The following is a 23,030-nucleotide window of genomic DNA, read 5'->3' as shown; positions in this document are numbered from 1 at the left end:
GTCAAACTGAGATGGTGTTTATTGGGGTTCCACAGGGATCAGTCCTAGGACTGGTAGCAGTCAATATTTTCATTAATGACTTGTATAATGGAGTGGAGAGTCTGCTTATAAAATTTGCAGATGACATCAAGCTGGAAGGGGTAGAAAGCACTTTGGAGCACAAGATTAGAATTTAAAATGACCTTGATAAACTGGAGAATTGGTCTGAAATAAACAAGGTGAAGTACTTTGCACTCGGTTTTTAGTGAATTTCAGTTAGGAAAGAAAATTCAAATGCGCAACTACAAAATGGGGAATAGTTGGCTAGGTGGTAGTACTACTAAAAGGATCTGGGGGTTGTAGTGGGCCACAAATTGAATACAAGTCAACAATATGATGGAGTTGTGGTTCCAGGAAGTCTAACTATTTCAGACAGAAAAAGGCTAATATCATTCTGGGGTATATTGACAGGAGTGTTGTATGTAAGACACTGGAGCTAATTGTCCCTCTCTTTTCAGGTGAGACCTCAGCTGGAATATTGTGTCCGATTCTGGGCACCACCCTTTAGGTAAGATGTGGACAAATTGAATAGAATCCAGAGGAGAGCAACAAAAATGATAAAAGGTTTAAAAAACCTGGGCATGTTTAGTCCTGAGAAAAGACTGGGGTGGGTAGGTGGACCTGATATGTTTTCAAATATGTTAAGGGCTGTTATAAAGAGGATAATGATAAATTTTTGATCTTGTCCACTGAAGATAGGACAAGAAATAATGGGCTTAATATGCAGCAAGGGAGACTTAGTTAGAAAGTTTTTCCTAATACCTAACCTATATGGATAGTTAAGCACTAGGATGATCCTTTCAGGCCTATGTTTCCTATCTGTTAGTGTGTGGGATAAATTTAGAGAAAAGTATCATCTGCCACTGCCTATAGGGCGGCCGGAGTGCCGAAGCAAAAAAAAAAAAAAGAAAAGAAAAGGGCGGGCGCGCGCGGCAAAAAAAAAAAAAAAAAAGGATTTGAGGGAATGCTGCCCCTTAGAATCTGCCGCCCCAAGCATGAGCTTGTTCGGCTGGTGCCTGGAGCCAGCCCTGCATACGGCTGCCAAAATTTATATATTGCTCAGATGCATGCATACTTCACACTACAGACCCAAGCTAAGCAGTGTGCATGCAAAGTACAGACACGTGTGTGAGCAATTAGCCCGGTTGCAGGCTCAGGTGGTGCACAGACCCTATGGAAGCAGATGACATGCTGAAAGGGAGAACCACTGACATTATGTGCCAAAACAGAACATTCATTGCCTGAATCAGCCCCTGCAGTGCCACTGCCCAAATGCTTTAATGGGAATTGGTAGAATTCTGGGGTTTCTGAACCAGTGCAGGCTGCTTTTCCTGCTCCATCCCCACAGACCAGACTAAGGTGGGGCTACTAGTCAGACTGGTCTCCAGAGAAGCTCTTGATTGGGCCTCCCCACTATTGGAGTAGAACAGCTCAGTGCTCCTGGACTTGGATGCCTTCCTTCAAGTCTTCATGACCATTTTTGATGACCCGCATCTGCTCTGAGAGGCTTCCCACTGGAAATTTTGCCAGGGGCAAGGGCCAGTCATTTCTTATGACACTCATTTCTGATGGCTCGTAGCTAACGATGAATGGAATGAGGCAGCCCAAGTTCATCAATTCTGGTCGGGACTCAATGATGAGGTAAAAGATGAGCTATCCTGCACTGAAAACCCCACTGGCTTAGATGCCTTTAGTGACCTTGCCCTGAACAATGACTTTTGGCTGTCTGAGTGGAAGGAGGAGTGACCTGACACCTCCACCCTCCACACCAAAGCCTATAGAACCGAGTCCAGAATCCATGCAGGCCAACCTGGATCACCGTCGTCTGACCCCAGAGGGGAGAGAGCATGAATGACAGCTGAACCTCTGCTTTTACTGTGGGGTCCAAGACAAGCTTTGGCCTCCTGCCCAGCTCCAAAGAACTTGGGGAAACGCACCAGCCCAGGCCCAGTAGGAGGATACAGCCTGAGTACCACCAGAGCTCCATGGTCTGGAACCCCCCCACCCCACAAGTAGAACCTGATATCGGCACTTCATTGGGAATCAAGGATGGCATGCTCTTTGTATTCCTTGTGATCCTGGATTTTGACTGGTGGAGGTGGTGGTGTGGTTCGGTCAGGAAAATGGTTCTTAGTGTAGATCTTTAGAAAGGAAACATAGAAAGCTGTGGAATCTGGAGTTTGAAGGTAAAAGGATTAATCTCCTGACAGAACAGGAAGGGTCCCAGGGAGAGGTGGTCCAATTTTCAGGAGTATCACCTGGTCTGGAGGTGTTTGGCAGCAAAGCACACCTTTTGGCCTACCATAAATGCTGGACCTTCTTGTTGCCGATGGTCTGCATGTCTCTTGTAGGTCTTCTTTGCCTCTTCTAGTTGGTTCTTGAGTTCTTCCAGAATGGGATGAATCTGTTGGACCCAGGCAGTGGCAGCAGGACTCAGGGAGGCAGCTGATAGCGCTGGGTGGAAACCATAATTGGTGGTGAAGGGGCTCTGACCCATAAAGGTATGGTCAGCATTGTCATATGAAAACTCTAAATATGGCAGGAGTGTGGACCAGTTATCTTCATGGAAATTTATGAAGCACCTCAATCACCAGTACTTAGTTCATGTGTTGAGTTTTTCTATCTGTTTGGGGGTGATATGTGGTAGAGGTGGATATGCGTCATGCCCTGAAGAGCATACTTGAGAGACTGCTTCCTATGTCCAAGCCCAAGACTTGGTGGGGTAATTCCACAACACTCATCCAACATAAGAACATAAGAACATAAGAAAGGCCGTACCGGGTCAGACCAAAGGTCCATCTAGCCCAGTATCTGTCTACCGACAGTGGCCAATGCCAGGTGAACAGGCAATGATCAAGTGATCTCTCTCCTGCCATCCATCTCCATCCTCTGACGAACAGAGGCTAGGGACACCATTCTACTCATCCTGGCTAATAGCCATTTATGGACTTAAGAAGAACTTCCTTTTATTGTTTTAAACCTGCCTATTAATTTCATTTGGTGACCCCTAGTTCTTGTATTATGGGAATAAGTAAATAACTTTTCCTTATCCACTTTCTCAACATCACTCATGATTTTATATACCTCTATCATGTCCCCCCTTAGTCTCCTCTTTTCCAAACTGAAGAGTCCTAGCCTCTTTAATCTTTCCTCATATGGGACCCTCTCTAAACCCCTAATCATTTTAGTTGCTCTTTCTCTGACCTTTTCTAGTGCTAGAATATCTTTTTTTGAGGAGAGGAGACCACACATGTACACAGTATAGATGTGGGCATACCATGGATTTATATAAGGGCAATAATATATTCTCAGTCTTATTCTCTATCCCCTTTTATTATTCCTAACATCCTGTTTGCTTTTTTTGACCGCCTCTGCACACTGCGTGGACATCTTCAGAGAACTATAGATCTTTTCCTGACTCGTTTGTAGCTAATTAGCCCCCCATCATGTTGTATGTATAGTTGTTATTTTTTCAATGTGCATTACTTTACATTTATCCACATTAAATTTCATTTGCCATTTTGTTGCCCAATCACTTAGTTTTGTGAGATCTTTTTTAGTTCTCTTCAATCTGCTTTTTACTTAACTACCTTGAGTAGTTTAGTGTCATCTGCAAACTTTGCCACCTCTTCTCCAGATCATTTATGAATAAATTGAATAGGATTGGTCCTAGGACTGACCCTTGGGGAACACCACTAGTTACCCCTCTCCATTCTGAGAATTTACCATTAATTCCTACCCTTTGTTCCCTGTCCTTTAACCAGTTCTCAATCCATGAAATTTAACCAGTTCTCAGTCCAACAAGCTTGGACTGGTGCCAACCCAATGGGGGGAGAGGCTGAAGGGGAAAATGGTGTAAGATCCTGCAGCACTAGAATGTGGGATCATGGTGGTTCTGACACCTTTGCATCACCTCTAGAGGCTTAGACTAGGTGTCCCTAAGAAGACCCTGCTTCCCGGGGTATCTCCACTCAGAAGTGTTTCAAATACACTGGCAACATTGGTAGGGTCTCTAGCATTGAGCTTTGTGGGGGGGCCTGCACAGGACAAACTGCCACTGACTGGGGGCTTGGTATCAGGGCATAGATGTTAATGATGTTGATGATCAGCCCTTCCACATGGACCGAAAAGTGCAGCTGGCACTTTGTCACAACCTTGGCAACCTCCAGCACCTCTGTCCATAGGTCTAGGGGGAACACTGAGTCATTGGATGGGGTGATGATTGTGATGTGGCTGAAATACTCCTTGCCCCCCCACCCTCCACTCTAGCCGCTACCTGACTTCAGCAGACAGAACAGTCTCTCCTGCAGGAAGATTATGGAGCATTCTCTTGCCCAAATGTAGTAGTGTATCTGCCACCCGTGGAGGTTTATTTTATAGACCTTGATGTTGATGTAAGAATGACAATGGTGGTAGGCTTCATTAGAAGGCTTAGGATTGTGGGAGTATTGGGGGATGCCCGAGTCCCCCACCACCAGACCATGATTTAAGTTGTTTACAGTGTTCTTCCCCTGTTTGTCACACACAAGGGGTTCTCCAAACCAAACCAAAAAAAGTCCCTTTCTCTCTCTTTTCATGGGGTGGTGGTGGTGGTGATGATGATGATGATGATGATGAGAGTAGAAGAAAAGAAAGGCAAGGGTGATCTGTCTTGTAGGCAGTCTTTTTAGGGTTGCTTCTTTGGGGCTTGGCTTATCAGCTGACATAGTGTCTTTAATTAGGGTCTGCCTCCAGCCCCCTCTTCCTGGGTCACCTCACTTTATACCTCATCTATGCAGTATCGGGGTGGTGAAGCCTGCAACTGTCTCTCTCTTGACTGATCTGTCTCTATGGCCAGCAGTTTTCTTCCTGTTCTAGACTGTTCCTTTTTAAGCTTTTCCCCTCCGGGCAAAGCAAGCCTAACAGGTGGGCTTGGTTAATGCTGGCTGAACCCAGAAGAGCTCATGAGCCTCCTCTCTACAAGAGTCAGGGTGTGCCCCTTCACAAACCCCAACCCTCAAATTGGAAAGGCAGTCCTGGGACAGGTTGTCTCCATCTCTGATTTCCTGTGAAAAGAATTTGGCATTAGTATGGTTTTTTCCCACCCAGTGTTGCACTCTGAAACAATAGGGTTGTAGCGCAAGGCACCATCACATTATACATAGGTTCATGGCTTTCAGGGTATGGATCCAGTGTAGGGGATCATGATCTGCGATCAAGGGAATTGATGGTCCACTTGGTCACTAGTGCCTCCTTTTCAATAATTGAGTAGGCCTTTTCTCTAGGGAATAGCTTCCTACAGAGGTACAGAACTGGATGTTTTTCCTCCTATGAAGTTTTGTGAGAACATGGCACCAAGTCAGACTTCTGAGGCATCCGTGTGAAGTACGACTTCATGGGAAAAATTGGGGCTGAAGAGCATGGGTGTCAGGCATAGTCATGCTTTCAGTTCACTAAAGGTTCCCCACATTTCTCATCTCATCAGATCTTTTTGGAGTTGTTACCTTGAATGAGGTCTATGAAGGGGAGAGGCTGTGATTGAGGCAAAACGGGGATAAACCTTCTGTAATACCCTGCCATGCTGAGAAAATGCCTCACTTGACTCTTCATCTGGGGAATTGGGCATGATGGTAGGGCCTGTAACTTGTGGACCACTGGTTTCCTGAGGCCTCTGCCTATGCAGTACCCCAAATAGATGACTTCAGTCACAGCTAGTCTACATTTTGCAGGGTTGGCCATAAGACCCCTTTAACACTGCCTTTAAGTGCGGCAGGTGATCTTCTCAAGTAGGACTGCAGACAACAATGTCATCTAGGTAGGATGCAGCATACTGATGGTGTGGGCTTTATATACCCTAATGGAGGGGTCACCATAACATAAACCTCATTAAATAAGTATGGGGTAGTAATCCAAATGTAAGTGTGAAGGGGTGGGAGAGAGATGGTTGTGACATGTCCCCTCTAGAGTTTAAAGACACCGCTAACATGACTCAATTAAGAGTCCTTGTTTCTTCTCAGTGTCCACTGGAACTGACTCACTGATAAGCTGCAAAAAGAACTTGTGGCACCTTAGAGGCTAACAATGGGGAGGGATAGCTCAGTGGTTTGAGCATTGACCTGCTAAACCCAAGGTTGTGAGTTTAGTGCTTGATGGGGCCACTTAGGGATCTGGGGCAAAATCAGTACTTGGTCCTCCTAGTGAAGGCCAGGGGCTGGACTCAATGACCTTTTGGGGTCCCTTCTAGTTCTGAGATGATAGGTATATCTCCATATTTAAAATGTATTTGAGCATAAGCTTTCAGATGCATAGAATGGAACATATAGTAAGGATATATATATATATATACACACACAGAGAACATGACAAGGTGGAAGTTGTCCTACCAACTCTAAGAGGCTAATTAAGAGAGAAAACTCTCGTCATGATAATCAAGATAGCCCATTACAGACAGTTTGACAAGAGGTGTGAGAATACTTAACATGGAGAAATAGATTCAATGTGTGTAATGGCTAAGCCATTCCCAGTCTGTTTTCAAGCCTAAGCTGATGGTGTCTAATTTGCATATTAATTCAAGTTCCAAGGTTTGGCCAATGTACATGGCAGAGGGGCATTACTGGCACATGATGGCATATATCACATTGGTAGATGTGCAGGTGAACGAGCCCCTGATGGCATGGCTGATGTCATTAGGTCCTATGATGATGTCACTTGAATAAATATGTGGACAGAATTGACATTGAGAAATAGTTGTGAGTGAGGACAAAGTCACAAAGTTCAGCCACCAGGGTTGCCGTGACATTATCGGGGATGCTGTTCCTGATAGCTTGTAGTCCATCTTTGTGTGGAATGTTGGTGTAGGGCTTCTGATGATCCTTCACTCTCACAGATCTTGGAAGACAGACCTGTCCTCGCTTACAGACAGCCCCCCAACCTGAAGCAAATACTCACCAGCAACCTCACACCACAGAACAAAAACACTAACCCAGGAATCTATCCTTGCAACAAAGCCCGATGCCAACTCTGTCCACATATCTATTCAAGTGATACCATCATAGGACCTAATCACATCAGCCACACCATCAGGGGCTCATTCACCTGCACATCTACCAATGTGATATATGCCATCATGTGCCAGCAATGCCCCTCTGCCAAGTACATTGGCCAAACCGGACAGTCTCTACGCAAAAGAATAAATGGACACAAATCTGACATCAGGAATCATAACATTCAAAAGCCAGTAGGTGAACACTTTGACCTCTCTGGCAACTCAGTAACAGACTTAAAGGTGGCAATTTTGCAACAGAAAAGCTTCAGAAACAGACTCTAATGAGAAACTGCTGAACTTGAACTAATATGCAAATTAGACACCATCATCCTCTGTATGTGTATATATATATCCTTACTATATGTTCCATTCTATGCATCTGATGAAGTGGACTATAGCCCATGAGAGCTTATGCTCAAATAAATTTGTAAGTCTCTAAGGTGCCACAAGTACTCCTGTTCTTTTTACGGATATGGACTAACATGGCTGCTACTCTGAAAACTGATAAGCTGGTCTATGAACTGAGCCTTAGACCTGATGTGGAGACAGGGTTGCAGTGAAAGACAGCCCACAGAGAGCAGCTGCAGTGAGGTTCCCCACCACCTAATGAAATCACTAGGTGGTGGAACCTCAGAACATGGTATTGTGGCTAAGGGAAGTGTGGTAGGAGAGATAGAAGCAAAGGTGATCCCATATGCAGGAAGTTCTAATGAAGTGATTACTAATAGCTGTATTAGGTGGTTGTGGTGCTGTGAAACTGGACAGGATCTGACCAGACCAAGAACACAGCAATGCGGCAACAGCAAGAGGTGGTGGTGGTAGCAAAGCTGCACTGGCTCATCCCCTCCAACTTGTCCCTGTCTCTCTTGCACCACTGGCTCCTCACCTGAGTCCCAGCTTCTCTGCCTAGTAAGTACTAGTCTCAAACCAGTCCCAGTCTTCCCAACTCCCCAGTATTCACTCTGTGGGGATGGTGTCAGGCCAGTTAGGACAGAATCTTCAGAGACTTTATCTGTTAAATGTGTGCAAGTCTCTATCAAGCATGTCTGAATTGCAAAATTATAACTTGGCCAAATATGGTTTGGATTTTTGGGGACAACAAAATGCACATTCCTGACACATAGGCCACCCTCCTGCTAAATTTCAAGTCCCTGTTCCAAAGCACAGGAGCACTAGAGCTTTCTAAAGAAAAGGTCACAAGATTTTTTTAACACTGAAAAATGTTATTTTCCTTAGCCTTGTTTCTGGAAATGGCTGAATTGTTTTGGCTGAAATTCTCCCTTGTCCTCATCCCTTCCACCCCGCAAAAAAAGAAAAAAAGAAAAAAAAAACATTAAAATGAGCCTGAGGGGAGACACCTTGCTTAGAAAATTTGAGTCAAAACAATAAAACTTTGGTAAAGTTATAAGCATATGGAATGGTGAACCGCAGCCACTGGGAGCTGTGGGGGAGTGTGTCTGTGGACGGTCAACGTGAACAAAATGTCTCGCAGCCAGCCAGCGGATTACCCTGATGGGCTGCGTGCCAAAGGTTGCTGACCCCTGTATTAGGTGGTGCTACCAGCTCCACTTCTAATACAATCTCTGTATACATTTACTATTTTTAACTTTTGTTTTTCATTAATTACATAAACAAACATATTGTTTCTCCAGTGACCCTTCAGCCACCTGTCCCAGATTCATTGTTGCTGTTAAATATGGGCCAATTTCTTTACCAATGTCATATGGTAGAAATGGATCTTGTGAAGGATTTCGGAAGCAGAGATGGGAAGTAGCCTTTCAGAATGTTTCAGGGATGGCATTCCTGTCTGGTTTGGAAGAAAGTGTTAGCATACTTGTGGGAGGAGTGGAAGAGTAGGGGGTTGAGTTTGGCATCAATAATTGGTCAGATTGATGCATGATCTTATTTTCTGATTTTTCACTCATAAATGTATCATGACCATAATAATTTAAGGAAAATGTCATAGAATATTAGGGTTGGAAGGGACCTCAAGAAGATCATCTAGTCCAACCCCCTGCTCAAAGCAGGACCAATCCACAAATGGCCCCCTCAAGGATTGAACTCATAACTCTGGGTTTAGCAGACCAATGCTCAAACCACTGAGCTATCCTTCCCCCCTGAATACCATCAAATGCCCATGACCATGAAAAGGATACCTGGTATTCTCATACAAAGGAACTTTTAAATGCAGAGAAAAATCCAAGCTATGCATTCCGTTGACCTGTGTTTCCTGTCTTAAAGATTTGGTACATATTAATTCCAGTGTCAATTTACTGTATCTTAAAAGCTCTGAAAGATTTCAGTGAGTCTGAGATTAGCTTCTTTTATAAAGAAACTGAAGAGAGTATGCCTCTTTAATAAGGTAAAGCTACTATGAGGAATTTAAACTCCCTTATTTAGACTATCCAGCTTTTCCACCAAAGGGATAGCTAATTCAACCAGGTAAAGCTTCTTTTTAAAAGTGTTACTTGGCAATCAATATAAAAACTCTGAGACTTTTTTGTCTTTGCGATAGCTTGATATATTGGAAATTCTAAATGATTAGTGGCTCAGCTCCTTAAGGAGATTAAATTGTTAATGCTGCCCTTGTCACTTCAAGGTTAGATGAAACAGTCATAACCTCATTTTTGGTTATTCTTCAAGGCGATGAATGAGGAGAAAACAAACTGTTAACCATGGATTTAACAACTTTGGACACCGGATGATTCAAACCTTGGTAAGGCACGGTGTCTTCATTAGCAAGAACAAGTATCCACAACCCTGTAAGAGGTGACTCATTGCTTTTAATAAGGGGGACAGACATACCAAACTGAATTATATCAATAATGTTTGTGGTTGTAGAATTGATTTTTATCCCAGACATGGACCCACAGAACCTTTCTATTTTAAAATACAATTGACAATGCTATTGGACTTCTGTAAATAATTAGGTAAAAGTCCAACCATTCTGTATTGAATTTTGTACTTATTATTATGGACAGAATTCTGATAGGCACTCATCATCTAAATTACCCTATATTAAGAATCTAGATCTCTATTCATATGGTTCATGTCTAAATGGTACATCCTGAATGACTACTGCATGACTCAAAGTGACATTTCAGGGAACATATAAACCAATTGGTTTTAGTCAGGTATTGAATATGCCAGAAGGTTTTTACTCAACTGGCTATGTAGCACTTTGGACTTACTATTTCAGGTACTATTTAAAGGATGGCATAAAATCTTGAGATTACTGCTGCTGCATTGTTGTCAATGACAATCTTCAGAATCTCCACTATCAAACATAATTTTGTGAGGGAATCTAGTGTGTTTGAACTCTCATCAGTGAATCAAATTAAAAAAGTAGATTGGTTTACACATACCTAACTACACAAGACTTCCTTCAAGGAGATTAAGGATCTGATCCTATGAGAAGCTGAGCACTAGTTTCATGGACTTTGATTTTTGTAGTTGTTTGGGCAATAGTTTTACTATCTAAGTATTAGGACAGTGGACATTAATAACAGCATAAGTATCCAGTGTCTCAGTATAAAAAAAAAGGAAAACCCTTAAACAGTACAAATGCCTAGGTTAATCTAGAATTTTGAGAAATAATTGCCATGGTTTTTATAATTAACACATTGGGTTCTGTTTTTAATAAATCCTCATTCTAATCTACTGTCTCTCCAGTACACTGTCCCTGCTCTGTTTTCTTTTCCATTGCTTCCCCCTGATCTATTGTATTTTTCTCACTTTATTGTCTCCCACTTTAGTGTAATCAGTCCCTTTTCTTATGACTGTCGTTTCCTTGGTTAGCCCATTTGTTTTCCCCTTGGGCTTCTCCGGGTTTTATCTTCCTTATATTTGCCCCGTTTGTTTCCTTCTCCTCATTTTCACCCTTCTGTTTTGCTTCCCCATTTGTTCTTTTCCTCCTTCCTGTTCTATTAGTTTCCTTTCATCTTCTCACACACTTGTTTCTTCCCTCTCTCTCTCTCTCTGACCCACAAACTTCTTTTCCCCAACATTCTTTCATCTCTCCTCCAGCTCAGATGGCTCTCCACTTGTTGGATTGACTCACACAATCCTCAATAAGCATTTCTTCAGCCTGGTGACATATCCTTATGCCAGTGGGGCTGATTGGTCCACAGTTTATCTTGGTGATCTTTCGGCTGAAGATGCTAGCTCAACACCTCTACTTCTACTGAGTTTCTTCTAAATAGGACTCTTCAAAGACTTAGAAGATAGGATCAAATTTGGTTGCCAGAGGGCATGTAATACTAGTTGTCATTTTTTTAAGGGGGAGGAGCAGCTGCCCAACTTCTTTGTTTATTGTTGTTTGCAGTGTTGTAATCCTTTTGGTCCCAGGATATGAGAGAGACAAGGTGAATGAGATAATCTTTTATTGGATCAATATTTGCTGGTGAAAGAGACAAGTTTTCAAGATCCGCAGAGCTCATCTTCAGACCAGAATAAGGAATCTAGTGAGTTTGGAGGAGCTCAGAAGCTTGTCTCTTTCAATAACGGAAATTAGTCCAATAAAACTTATTACCTCACCCACCTAGTTTTTTCTTTATTCATGTCTGGCATGATGAATATCAATTTAGTCCTGTTTATGAAAATAGGAACTTTGTTCATAAGTCCCTATGTATCCTCAAAAGTTACCCCTATAAACAAAGACAGCCTTCCACAATTCTTGTTTCAGTGCACAGATAATTATAGCCAATTTTTTCTCCCTGTTGTTTGGCTCTAAGCACCACTATGGATCAGTGAGAGAGCCTGCTGCGTATTAGGATAGAAATGTTCTACCAACAGTTCCATTTACTTCTACAATACCTCATATCCAGTACCCTGCTAGCAAATAGCTTTTTCCATCAACAGAGCTAAGTTTGCCTATTCTTACCATTTTATTTCATTTAAATGATCAGCTTACTGAGAGCAGTTGTCCTATATTTCCTTAATCCAAACCATCATAAAACTTTTATGCATTTCCACCTACAATGCTTTAATTTTTCATGGACTCAGTGTAATCAGTTTCCATGTTTTTCAAATGGTTTCACTCTGGAATGTTATATATAAATTTTATATATATATATATATAATTGCATTTTATTGTACTGTTTTAGCAGTGGGACAAGACCTTACATAAATATATTTGTATGTATTTATGTTCAAGTAACCCTACCATTCTGAAATATCTTGCAAAATATTATTAGTCCTATAAAAGTGATATAAAATTTGTGGGTTAGAATTTTAATGGAAATACTTTAAATGTCTGGGTTTGGTTTCTCTTGAAAAGTGAAGAGATTGGAAAGAGTTCAAAAAGTGACTTTTTTGCAAAGTTTTACTTTCCTTAAATACATTTTTATATGATTCCAGCTAATGAGGAGGGGAAAGCAAAAACTGGTCTTTTAAAGGAGAGTAAAAAGGTATCATTCAAAATATAAGCAAATAAAATTAATAGTGGAATATGATACAGAAACGACAATGGTCAGTACAAAGCAGTAGAGAAACTACAACAGATATTAACACAAACACATGCTTAGATCAGTCAACCATTAATTTTGCGTTAGCAGAGCTAGCATGGTGACTTCATATAGTAAGAGTTGATTCACAAACCATTTAGACACCACTTACATTCAAAATCCACCTATTGTATGTGATATTTTTATACATTTACATTCCCTAAGGAGCCCTTCACTCCTTATGTGCAATTGTTTCAATCTCATTTCTGTGGTTTTGAAGAGTGATATGTGTAGAAGGGGTGGAGTTAGTTGAAAATGAGGCTGGCTTTGCTGAAAGAAGGGAATTATTATGCAACTATTACATTTAAAGTACATTTAAAGAAAAGTAGGTTAATGTTATGGGGCATGCTAAGCTTTGGCGCTGTAATAAAAAAGCTTTGCAGTGGTAAGAGAAAGGAAAGAATCTGTTGCTGAAAATACAATTGCATATTAATGTTATCTTTGACAGACTTCTCAAGTGGTGACCGCGTTGGCCATTAAAGTTCCTTCACCCAGGCATGATTGATTACTATTTTGTCTGAATAACGCTATTGACTCATGGAATATTTCATTCAAAACACACCCACAAATTTACATTCAACACAATGACAACATTCTTGAATCGAACAGCTCCAAAGACCTAATGCATACAATGGGTCAAATTCAACCCTTGTGTAAAAGGATCCAAACTGCCATCCATTTCAGTTTGCCTATTTACACCAGGTCTGAATTTGGTCCAGTGTCTAGCAAACAATTAAATAATTCAGCCCAGTTACACAGTCTTATTTCACATGCCTTGTACAGCTGCCTGTATGTGAATATAGCTGTTTTCCTCTTTTCCTCCCTCTAACTCCAGCAATTGATGGCATGTGTCTGGGAAAACAATTTTAAAAATACATTTGCTAGATAACACTTTGTATGTCATTCAAGACACATTATTGAAACTCTTTAGAACCTCTTTTTTTAGATTCAGATGACTATATAATTCAGTCTCGTGGAAAACCACGACAATTTCACTCTATTACAGCTGCTTAGGGCAGGAGAAAAGTGTCTTGTCCTCTCCTTCTGGGGATGGGGAGGATATCTCTCTGATGGATGGCTTTAGAGAAACAAACAGAAAGGATAGATGGATACTTTGGAAGTCATTCAGCCCCACTTTGAAAATAACTAGAAAACTTCTTTGTACAGCCACACAGAGTAGAATTGTTTAAGCTCCATTACATCATGCTGTGTTGCATTGTGAAATGAAGTGACTGTGATGTGATTGAAGCAGCTGATATATATCAAATCATTTGACAAAAGGGGAAGTGTAGTGGAAAATCAAATGGACGTGTATGGACAGTAGAAGTGAACAGAACAAATAGTGAAAATGAGTGTGTTTGCTCAGTATAAATTTTTTTTTCTTTAAATTTCCTTATAGTAGCCCCAACCCATGCCGAAGATATGGAGCTTGGTTTTTTTCTTTCAACCCTGTCAGACATCTGCTAATGAATAATAGTTTGATACTCAAATGCCATGGTGATGGGTGTGGTGTCAGAACCTGAATAGAATGATTGTTCCTTGTCATGGGAATGTGAGGTTCTCTTTACTGTTCCTGCTCATTCAACCTGTTGTTCCTGTTTCTAACCAACTGGGACAGATGCAGCAGGGTTCAATATTAGAGTCCACATATAGGGTCCTAAAATCTTCCACTGTTTTCCACCCTGATTCCTTTGGGCCAAGTTCAGCAGCACCTTACACCCTGCAACATCTTGGATCACTTCTAGTGTGACATTAGGCTGGAAGTGGCATGCAAAGTATGGCTGCCATTCTGATGGACAATCTCCTCATTGGTATAGATGGAAGTCAAATGCCCATGCTAGCATTGTTGGATGTACCAACAGTCTTTGAAATCATTTAGTGTGAGGTACTGCTGGCCTGACTATATGGTTTAGCGTGAGTGTCCAGGTGTGATGCTGTATACCAGCCCCATACTGGGGTGGAAAGGATTAAAGGATCCTCACAAAAGGAAGAAATGAGAGTAGCAAAATATGGACACGGGACTTCAGAAAAGCAGACTTAGACTCCCTTGGGAACTGATGGGCAGGATCCCCTGGGAAGCTAATCTGAGGGGGGGGAGGAGTCCAGGAAAGCTGGCTGTATTTTAAAGAAGCCTTATTGAAGGTGCAAGAACAAACCATCCTGTAGTGCAGAAAGAATAGCAAATATGGCAGGCAACCAGCTTGGCTTAACAGTGACATCTTCGGTGAGCTTAAACTCAAAAAGAAAGCTCACAAAAAGTGGAAATTTGGACAGATGAGTAGGGAGGAGTATAAAAATATTGCTCGAGCATGAAGGGGTGTAATCAGGAAGGCCAAGGCACAACTGGAGTTGCAGCTATCAAGGGATGTGAAGGGTAACAAGAAGGGTTTCTACAGGTATGTTAGCAACAGGAAGAAGGTCAGGGAAAGTGTGGGACCCTTACTGAATTGGGGAGGCAACATAGTGACAGGTGATGTGGAAAAAGCTGAAATACTCAATGTTTTTTTTTGCCTGGGTCTTCACAGACAAGGTCAGCTCACAGACTGCTGTACTGTGCAGCACAGTATGGGGAGGAGGTGAGCAGCCCTCAGTGGTGAAAGAACAGGTTAAGGACTATTTAGAAAAGATGGACGTGCACAAGTCCATGGGTCCAGATCTAACGCATCCAAGGGTGCTGAGGGAGTTGGCTGATATGATTGCAGAACCACTGGCCATTATCTTTGAAAATTCGTGGCAATTGGGAGAAGTTCCAGATAATTGAAAAAAGGCAAATATAGTGTCCATATTTTAAAAAGGGAAGAAAGAGAACCCACGGAACTACAGACCTGTCAGCCTCACTTCAGTTCCTGGCAAAATCATGGAGCAGGTCCTCAAGGAATCCATTTTGAAGCACTCGGAGGAGAGGAAGGTGATCAGGAAGAGTCAACATGGATTCGCCAAGGGCAAGTTAGGCCTGACCAACCTGAAATTGCTTTCTAGATGAGATAACTGGCTCTGTAGATATGGGGAAAGTGGTGGATGTGATATATCTTGACTTTTGCAAAGCTTTTGATATGGTCTCCCACAGTATTCTTGCCAGCAAATTAAAAAAGTATGGATTGGATTAATGGACTATAAGGTGAACAGAAAGCTGGCTAGATTGTCGGTCTCAATGGGTAGTGATCAATGGCTCAATGTCTAGTTAGCAGCCGGTATCGAACAGAGTGCCCCAGGGGTTGGTCCTGGGCCCGGTTTTGTTCAACATCTTTATCAGTGATCTGGATGATGGGATTAATTGCACCCTCAGCAAGTCTGCAGATGACACTAAGCTGTGGGGAGAGGTAGATACGCTGGAGGGTAGCGATAGGATCCAGAGTGACCTAAACAAATTGGAGGATCGGGCCAAAAGAAATCTAATGAGTTTCAACAAGGACAAGTGCAGAGTTCTGCATTTAGGACAGAAGAATCCCATGTACCACTAAAGGCTGGATACTGACTGGCTAAGCAGCAGTTCTGCAGAAAAGGACCTGGGGATTACAGTGGATGAGAAGCTGGATATGAGTCAGCAGTGTGCCCTCGTTGCCAAGAAGGCCAACGGCATATTGGGCTGCATTAGTAGGAGCATTGCCAGCCTATCCAGGGAAGTGATTATTCCCCTCTATTCAGCACTGGTGAGGCCACACCTGGAGTATTGTGTCCAGTTTTGGGCCCTGTAGTGGGGCAGACTGCCCCACTCCCTGTGAGAGTGGGCTGCGGCAGGCCAGGGCGCCTGTGCAGACAGGGAGCCAATCAGAAAAGGGCTTATTGTGAGCCAATCAGGGCCCAGTTTGGAGACAGCCAATCAGGGCCAGGCTCAGACATATATAAAGGCTGCTCAGGAAGGAAGCAGTCAGTCTGTCCCAGGCCTTTGAGAGGGGAAGGTCAGTCTCCAAGGATGGAGACTAGCACCATGGACAGTGCAGTGCTGGCCAGGGCTTGGGGAGGCTAAAGAGCTTGAGCCCATAGCTGCCAGGCTGCAGGCCCTGAAGGGAAGGGCCTAGCGGGTGCAAGGGGCCGTAGGGGAAGCGGCCCAGGGAAGCAGACAGAGGAGGGGAGAGAAGGACAGCGAGGCTGATGCCAGAGGGTTCCTGGGCCGGGACCCAGAGTAGACGGCAGGCCTGGGTCCCCCCCCCCCCCACTTCCCCCTTGCAGTACACCCAGCCAATAGCCATAGGAATTGGCCATTATACTACACCAGATCCCTGACAAGAGGGACTGGACTCAGAGGGTGTGGTTGGACATAGTGGCTGGGTTGTAAGACTGATGATCACCGACCCCCGGAAGGGGGAGCAGATGGACTAAGGGGTACTGCCGGAGGGCAGTGGCCTTGAAGAGGATGCCGCTGAGCAGGCAGCAACGTGGATCCAGAGACAGCAACAGAGGGCAGAATGACGGATGGGACACCACCAGAAGGGGGCGCTCCACTGGACAGCTAATTCCTGGAGTCACCAGCAGGAGGCGCCAGGTGGTGAGTCCCACCCCGTTACAGGCCCCCACTACAGAATGGATGTGGACAAATTGGATAGAGTCCAGCAGAGGGCAATGAAAATGATTAGGGGGCTGGGGCACATGACTTACAAGGAGAGGCTGAGGGAACTGGGGTTATTTAGTCTGCAGAAGAGAAGAGTGAGGGAGGATTTGATAGCAGCCTTCAACTACCTGAAGGGGCAGCAAAGACTAACAGACATATTGAAGCATGAGCTTTCCTGGGTGAATACCCACTTTTTCGGATGCTCCAATATGTCTGTTAGTTTATAAGGTGCCACAGGACTCTTTGCTGCTTTTACAGATCCAGGCTAACACGGCTACCCCTCTGATACTTGATACCTGAAGGGGGGTTCCAAAGACGAGCTAGGCTGTTCTCAGTGGTGGCAGATGACAGAACAAGAAGCAATGGTCTCAAGTTGCAGTGGGGAAGGTCTAGGTTGGATATTAAGAAACACTATTTCACTGGGAGAGTGGTGAAGCACTGGAATGGGTTACCTAGGGAGGTGGTGGAATCTTCAACCTTAGAGGTTTTTAAGGCCTGGCTTGACAAAGCCCTGGCTGGGATGATTTAGTTGGTGTTGGTCCTGCTTTGAGCAGGGGATTGGACTAGATGACCTCCTGAGGTCTCTTCCAACTCTGATATTCTATGATCCTATGAAAGGAGAGGATGTTGGCAGACCTGTTCTGCGGTTAAAACCATCAAGAATAGCAGAACAGAAATTGCCAACAAGAAGCATGAACGAAGAAAGCAGGCATGTGGCAAAAACATGCAGCCATGTCTGCTGATGTGTGGATGTATCTGCAGGTTCCTCATCGGTTTAACTGCACATAAGAAGATGCATTGAAACAAATTGACTCTCGTTCATCGACCACAATGGGAGATTCCAACAATTATATCCTGCTAAGTCTGGGAGTAAAGGGCACAAAGTGGAAGACATAATGGAGCCTATGGACCTATGAAAAGTTGGCCTTGGTGAACTGCGCCCTAGCAAATGACACCCGTTATATAGTGGAGCTTTAAGTGTTAAGATAAGCAGCTACTCGTTCTCATCACTAGGGCTAAACCCATCACTTTTCCTAGTCAGTATGTATGTGAGACCACTGGGGGAGCTTGTGTCATCTTGAATAATCAGAAACTAAAGAAGAACTGTATGAGATTAAAATAAACGGAACAATTTATGATGGGAGACTGCATTTGGTAGATCTGGTGTTGGATGGATTTGCTCAAGGAACATAGCTAAATATGCAAGTCTGTAGTGGTACTATCAGAAAATACTACACAAAGAAACAGTTTGTGCAGGAACATCCACCTTCTCTCTTCAGACAGTCAGCAGTGTTTTCCCTTTCTGTCTCTCTTATACGCCATACATACATCAGCCCTCTTTTCTTTTGGTACTCTTTGCAACAAATAGTTCAGTTTTATATTCTGTCCTATAAATCATACACACTACTGACACAATGGTAACTACTGTGGCAATGATCCTGAAAAATACAAACAGATGCAAAATGGCACATCACTTGGAATGGTGTAATAATCACTTCCTCCTCCTTATTAAATTTGGGGACTTCGATAACTCAGACATAGGCTAGGGGTTCGTTATAGAAGTGGATGGGTGGTATTCTGTGGCCTGCATTGTGCAGGAGGTCAGACTAGATGATCATAATGGTCCCTTCTGACCTTAAAGTCTATGAGTAATCCACAACCCGCCCCCCCGAGCCGATGCACAACTTTTTGCTGAAGAAGGTCCCTTGGCATCTAAATTTCTGCCTCTGGGCATGTGCATTTGTCATAAACATAGATATAAGGGTAGAATCCCTACTAGGGAAGCTGTTCTAAATCACTTTACTTGAAAGAGGTTAAGAAGCTCAAATAACCTGGTTGGCACCTGACCAAAAGGACCAATAAGGAAAGAAGATACTTTCAAATCTGGTGGGGTGGGGGAAAGGTTTTGTTTGGGCTCTCTTTGTTTGTTCCCTCTCCGGATGGAGAGAGAGACCAGGCAGGTAAAATATCTCCTGAAAACATATCTGAAATGATCCATCTAAGATTACAAAAATTGTAAGTAAGGGCAAGGAAATGCATTTGATTATCTTTTGTTTTAGCTTGTGAATTTCCCCTATTCTAAGAGGGAGTTTTATTCCTGTTTTTTGTAGCTTTGAAGCTGAGCCTTGAGGGGAATCCTCTGTGTTTTAAATCTTTTTATTGCCCTGTAAAGGTACCTTCCATCCTGATTTTTGTAGGTGTGATTCTTTTACTTTTTTGTTAAATAAAGTTCTTCCTTTAAGAACCTGATTTATTTTGGGGAATATGTGACCCTTTTCCTGAATGTTTGTGTAAATCACCTGGTGGTGGCAGCAATACCATCCAAGGACAAGGAAAGGATTTGTACCTTGGGGAAGTTTTAACCTAAGCTGGAGATAGGTGTTGCCCTACCTAACTAGCCTGCAGGTCTGATCCAGTAGGTGTGGTCTGAGCATGCCTATCCACACAAAATAGCCAAGGGAGGGGGTGGTAGCAACCTCCCCTTTATAACCTTTAGTCCAGTGGTTACGGTACTTACCTCGGATATGGGAGACCCCAGCTCAATTCCTCCCTCTATCTGATGAGGAGATGGGATTTGAACAGGGATCCCCCAACTCTCAGGGGCAGTCTCTAATCTGTGCATTGAAGAGTCACTCTCACTCTGTCTCTAGCCCAATTAATATTTAATTATTTAATACAACATAGAATGATTTCAACAGGAGAGATTGAGGGAGGCCTCCATCAAAAGATCCTATGGCCCAGTGATTAGGGCCCAGGAGATGATACTAGCAGGGATGTTGTGAGGAAAAATACTCTAAAAGATTATGTACTCAGACAGGTGCTCTATAAGTATCTTAGATAGTAGGGGTAGATTGGTATCCTTGGAGGTGGGCAGCATCCATGCATAAGTGGGAGTGAGGAGGCAGAGATGGAAGTGATAACTGGTGTGGGAGGATGGGAGCCAGGGAGGAAAAATCAAGATGGGAAGGTTGTGTGGAGAAGATAATTGAGGATGAGTGGACAGGTTACATGTGACAAAGCGAGTGCAGAAGGAGGGGTTCAATACAAAGTAAATGTGAGATCCTGCTCACAGTGAAGTCAATAGCAAATCTCTCATTGATGAGAGTGGTTCAGGACTGGCCTCTATTAGTTTGACACTCAAAGGAGATTCACCTTATCAGATCTGGGTTTAACTATTTGGGTCTGGTCTTGGTCCGTTGGCCAGCAAGGGATGGGAGCACTGGTAAAAAAAAAAAAATGCTGAGTCCTTTGCAGGAGGGAATTCAAAGGGCCTAAATTTTAGCCATAGAACTGAAGGAGACTTGCTCTATACTGGAGAATTTGGATTTGGTTTTCTACTTTGCCTCCCACTTCCAGTACTGTCCAGATCTCCCTTTCTTCACCCCACCAATGCTATGGGAGAACCATTTACTGCCTGTACTTTCCTTCCCCAGTTACTCTCCTCATAAGCATTTCTCACTCCCTCTGGAACAGATGGTCTGAATTGAGAGCTAAATAGGTGTGTATGTGTTATGCAGAGCTCTCCCTTGCTGAAGGCTTGTCTCTTTGCTCTGGCCATGTGTTTCAGGCAGAGCCGAGTACTGAGGGTAGAAGTGAACAAACATAAGAACATAAGCATGGTCATACTGGGTCAGACCAAAGGTCCATCTAGCTCAGTATCCTGTCTTCCAACAGTGGCCAATGCCATGTGCACAAGTGGGAATGAACAGAACAGGTAATCATCAAGTGATCCATCCCCTGTTGTCCATTCCCAGCTTCTGGCAAACAGAGGCTAGGGACACCATCTCTGCCCATCCTCGCTAATAGCCATTGATGGACTTATCTTCCATGAACTTATTTAGTTCTTTTTTGAACCCTGTTATAGTCTTGGCCTTCACAACATCCTCTGGCAAGGGGTTCCACAGGCTGACTGTGTGTTGTGTGGAAAAAATACTTCCTTTTGTTTGTTTTTAAACCTGCTGCCTATTAATTTCATCTGGTGCCTCAGTTCTTGTGTTATGAGAAGGAGTAAATAACACTTCTTTATTTACTTTCTCTATGCCAATCATGATTTTATAACACCAGTCATGATTTTATAATGAAGAACTGGGCATTCCTGAAGTGCTAGAAAGCTGAGAGAAGGTTGAAGGGTAAATAGCCCCCTCCATTGTCTCTTATTTTTGACTTCTTCCCTACTTTGAATCTGCCTGTGTCCCTCACTGCTGTACTCTTCACGAAAAAGTTTTCAAAATGAAGCTAATCACTGATGTCTCACTATCCCTTGGAGCCAGAGTTCAGGGGAACCCAGCTAATCTTTGCTCTTCTCCAGAGCTACAGCGCAAGGGGAGAGTGAAATTATGAAGTTTTATTGTGCAGAGATATCAGCAGGCTGGAGAGGGGAGAGGAGTAGTGGGGAGCTGAGAGAGGGTCCTAAATGCAAGGCCACTTCAACTTCAGGTGATTGGCTTGAAAGGTGTGGGCACGACTCATATCTGAATGCAGAGATTGCCTTGGTGGATTGAGGAGCAGCTCCAGGTAGTAGCATTAAGAGACTCTGAAGTATATTCTATTTGACCTGAGTGAAGCAAGATCATGGTGACAAGGGGCTGTGAGGGAGAGGGTATAAATATGGGATTGGGTGATCAGCAAATCTTCTAATAAAAACAACAAAAAAAGAAGTCTGGGTGGCCCTCAAGGTTCACCCTGACATCTTAACAGCAAATATATAAAACAAGGAACCAAGATCAAATAATTTACAGGGAAGTAAAGATTAGCCTTTCTGCAAAGTGTCTACCCCTTTATGACTAATTATGAGACATTTTGGTCACCACATTTGACAAAACACTAGCTGTAACTCTGGATATAATTCTAATATGACAGTGTTTCAAAAGTCTTTTCTATAGCTTCATATGTAGCAAAAGTGGGTGTAGGTGGAGGAGAGGATGGGGGTTAAGCTTAGCTGCCAGATCAAAATAGTAGCTAGGAAAAAAGAGACTTGCGTAATTGGACTGGACTGGATCTGACCTATATTGTGAGGTGCTGATATACAGTAAACACTTTAGGCAGGAAATGAGAAGACATGTTTTAGCTATTGAATGGGACACAATGTGATAAACTATTATCTGCACATATTAAAATCCAGTGAAAATGACCTCATTTCATTATAAATTGTCATCCAAATGTTCAAAATTCAAAATGACCCTTTTTTTCAGGAGCTGTGGTATGGCCTATTAAAGTGAACAGCTTTAATGGGAGAAGAACTGGACTTGTATTGAATATTGTTGCCCGTGCTGTCAGTGAGATTCTGAGTTCTACCATCATTCCTTCGTGTCTCATGTGTCTGTTTCAAGGTATAAATGAGCTTGCACACAACACATGCTTCAGGAAATTTATACATCTGGCTTTATTGGCAGCCAAAACAAACATTACAAAATACTGGAAATTTGACAAACTGGCCAGCTTTCAAAACATGGATCACTTCATGTTCTCAATGTAGTCTCATTAGAAAAAGAATATCATTAAGGAGGCCAGGAACAAGATTTCTTCATGACCCTTTATCTGTATAAGAAACCGTAATAATACAATAGATTCTGCTTAATACCAATCCTGATTATAACAACTTAGAAACATTTTGCTGGGAACCAATTCTGTCTATTGACTTAAATGTTAATGGGATAACAGCATGCTCCTGTAAGGATCCACAGGTCTAGAATGCAAGGTTACGGCATCTTGAGTGATTGATGTCTTCATAACACCAACGGGCCTGGCAAAGCAGCATTCAACAATTGCTGGAGGGTTAGGCACTGTAGGAAGTACTGTCTGAACAGACCAGAGTGACAGAACTCTCCACACCAAATATTTAAACCAGGGAGTTGCCTGAGCAACAATGTAGATTCTGGCTTGCTACTGCTGCAGACCTCATCTTTTGCCCTAT

Source organism: Mauremys reevesii, linkage group 3 (assembly GCF_016161935.1).
Source record: "Mauremys reevesii isolate NIE-2019 linkage group 3, ASM1616193v1, whole genome shotgun sequence".
Lineage (NCBI taxonomy): Eukaryota > Metazoa > Chordata > Testudines > Geoemydidae > Mauremys > Mauremys reevesii.
Note: the sequence above shows the minus strand (reverse complement) of the source record.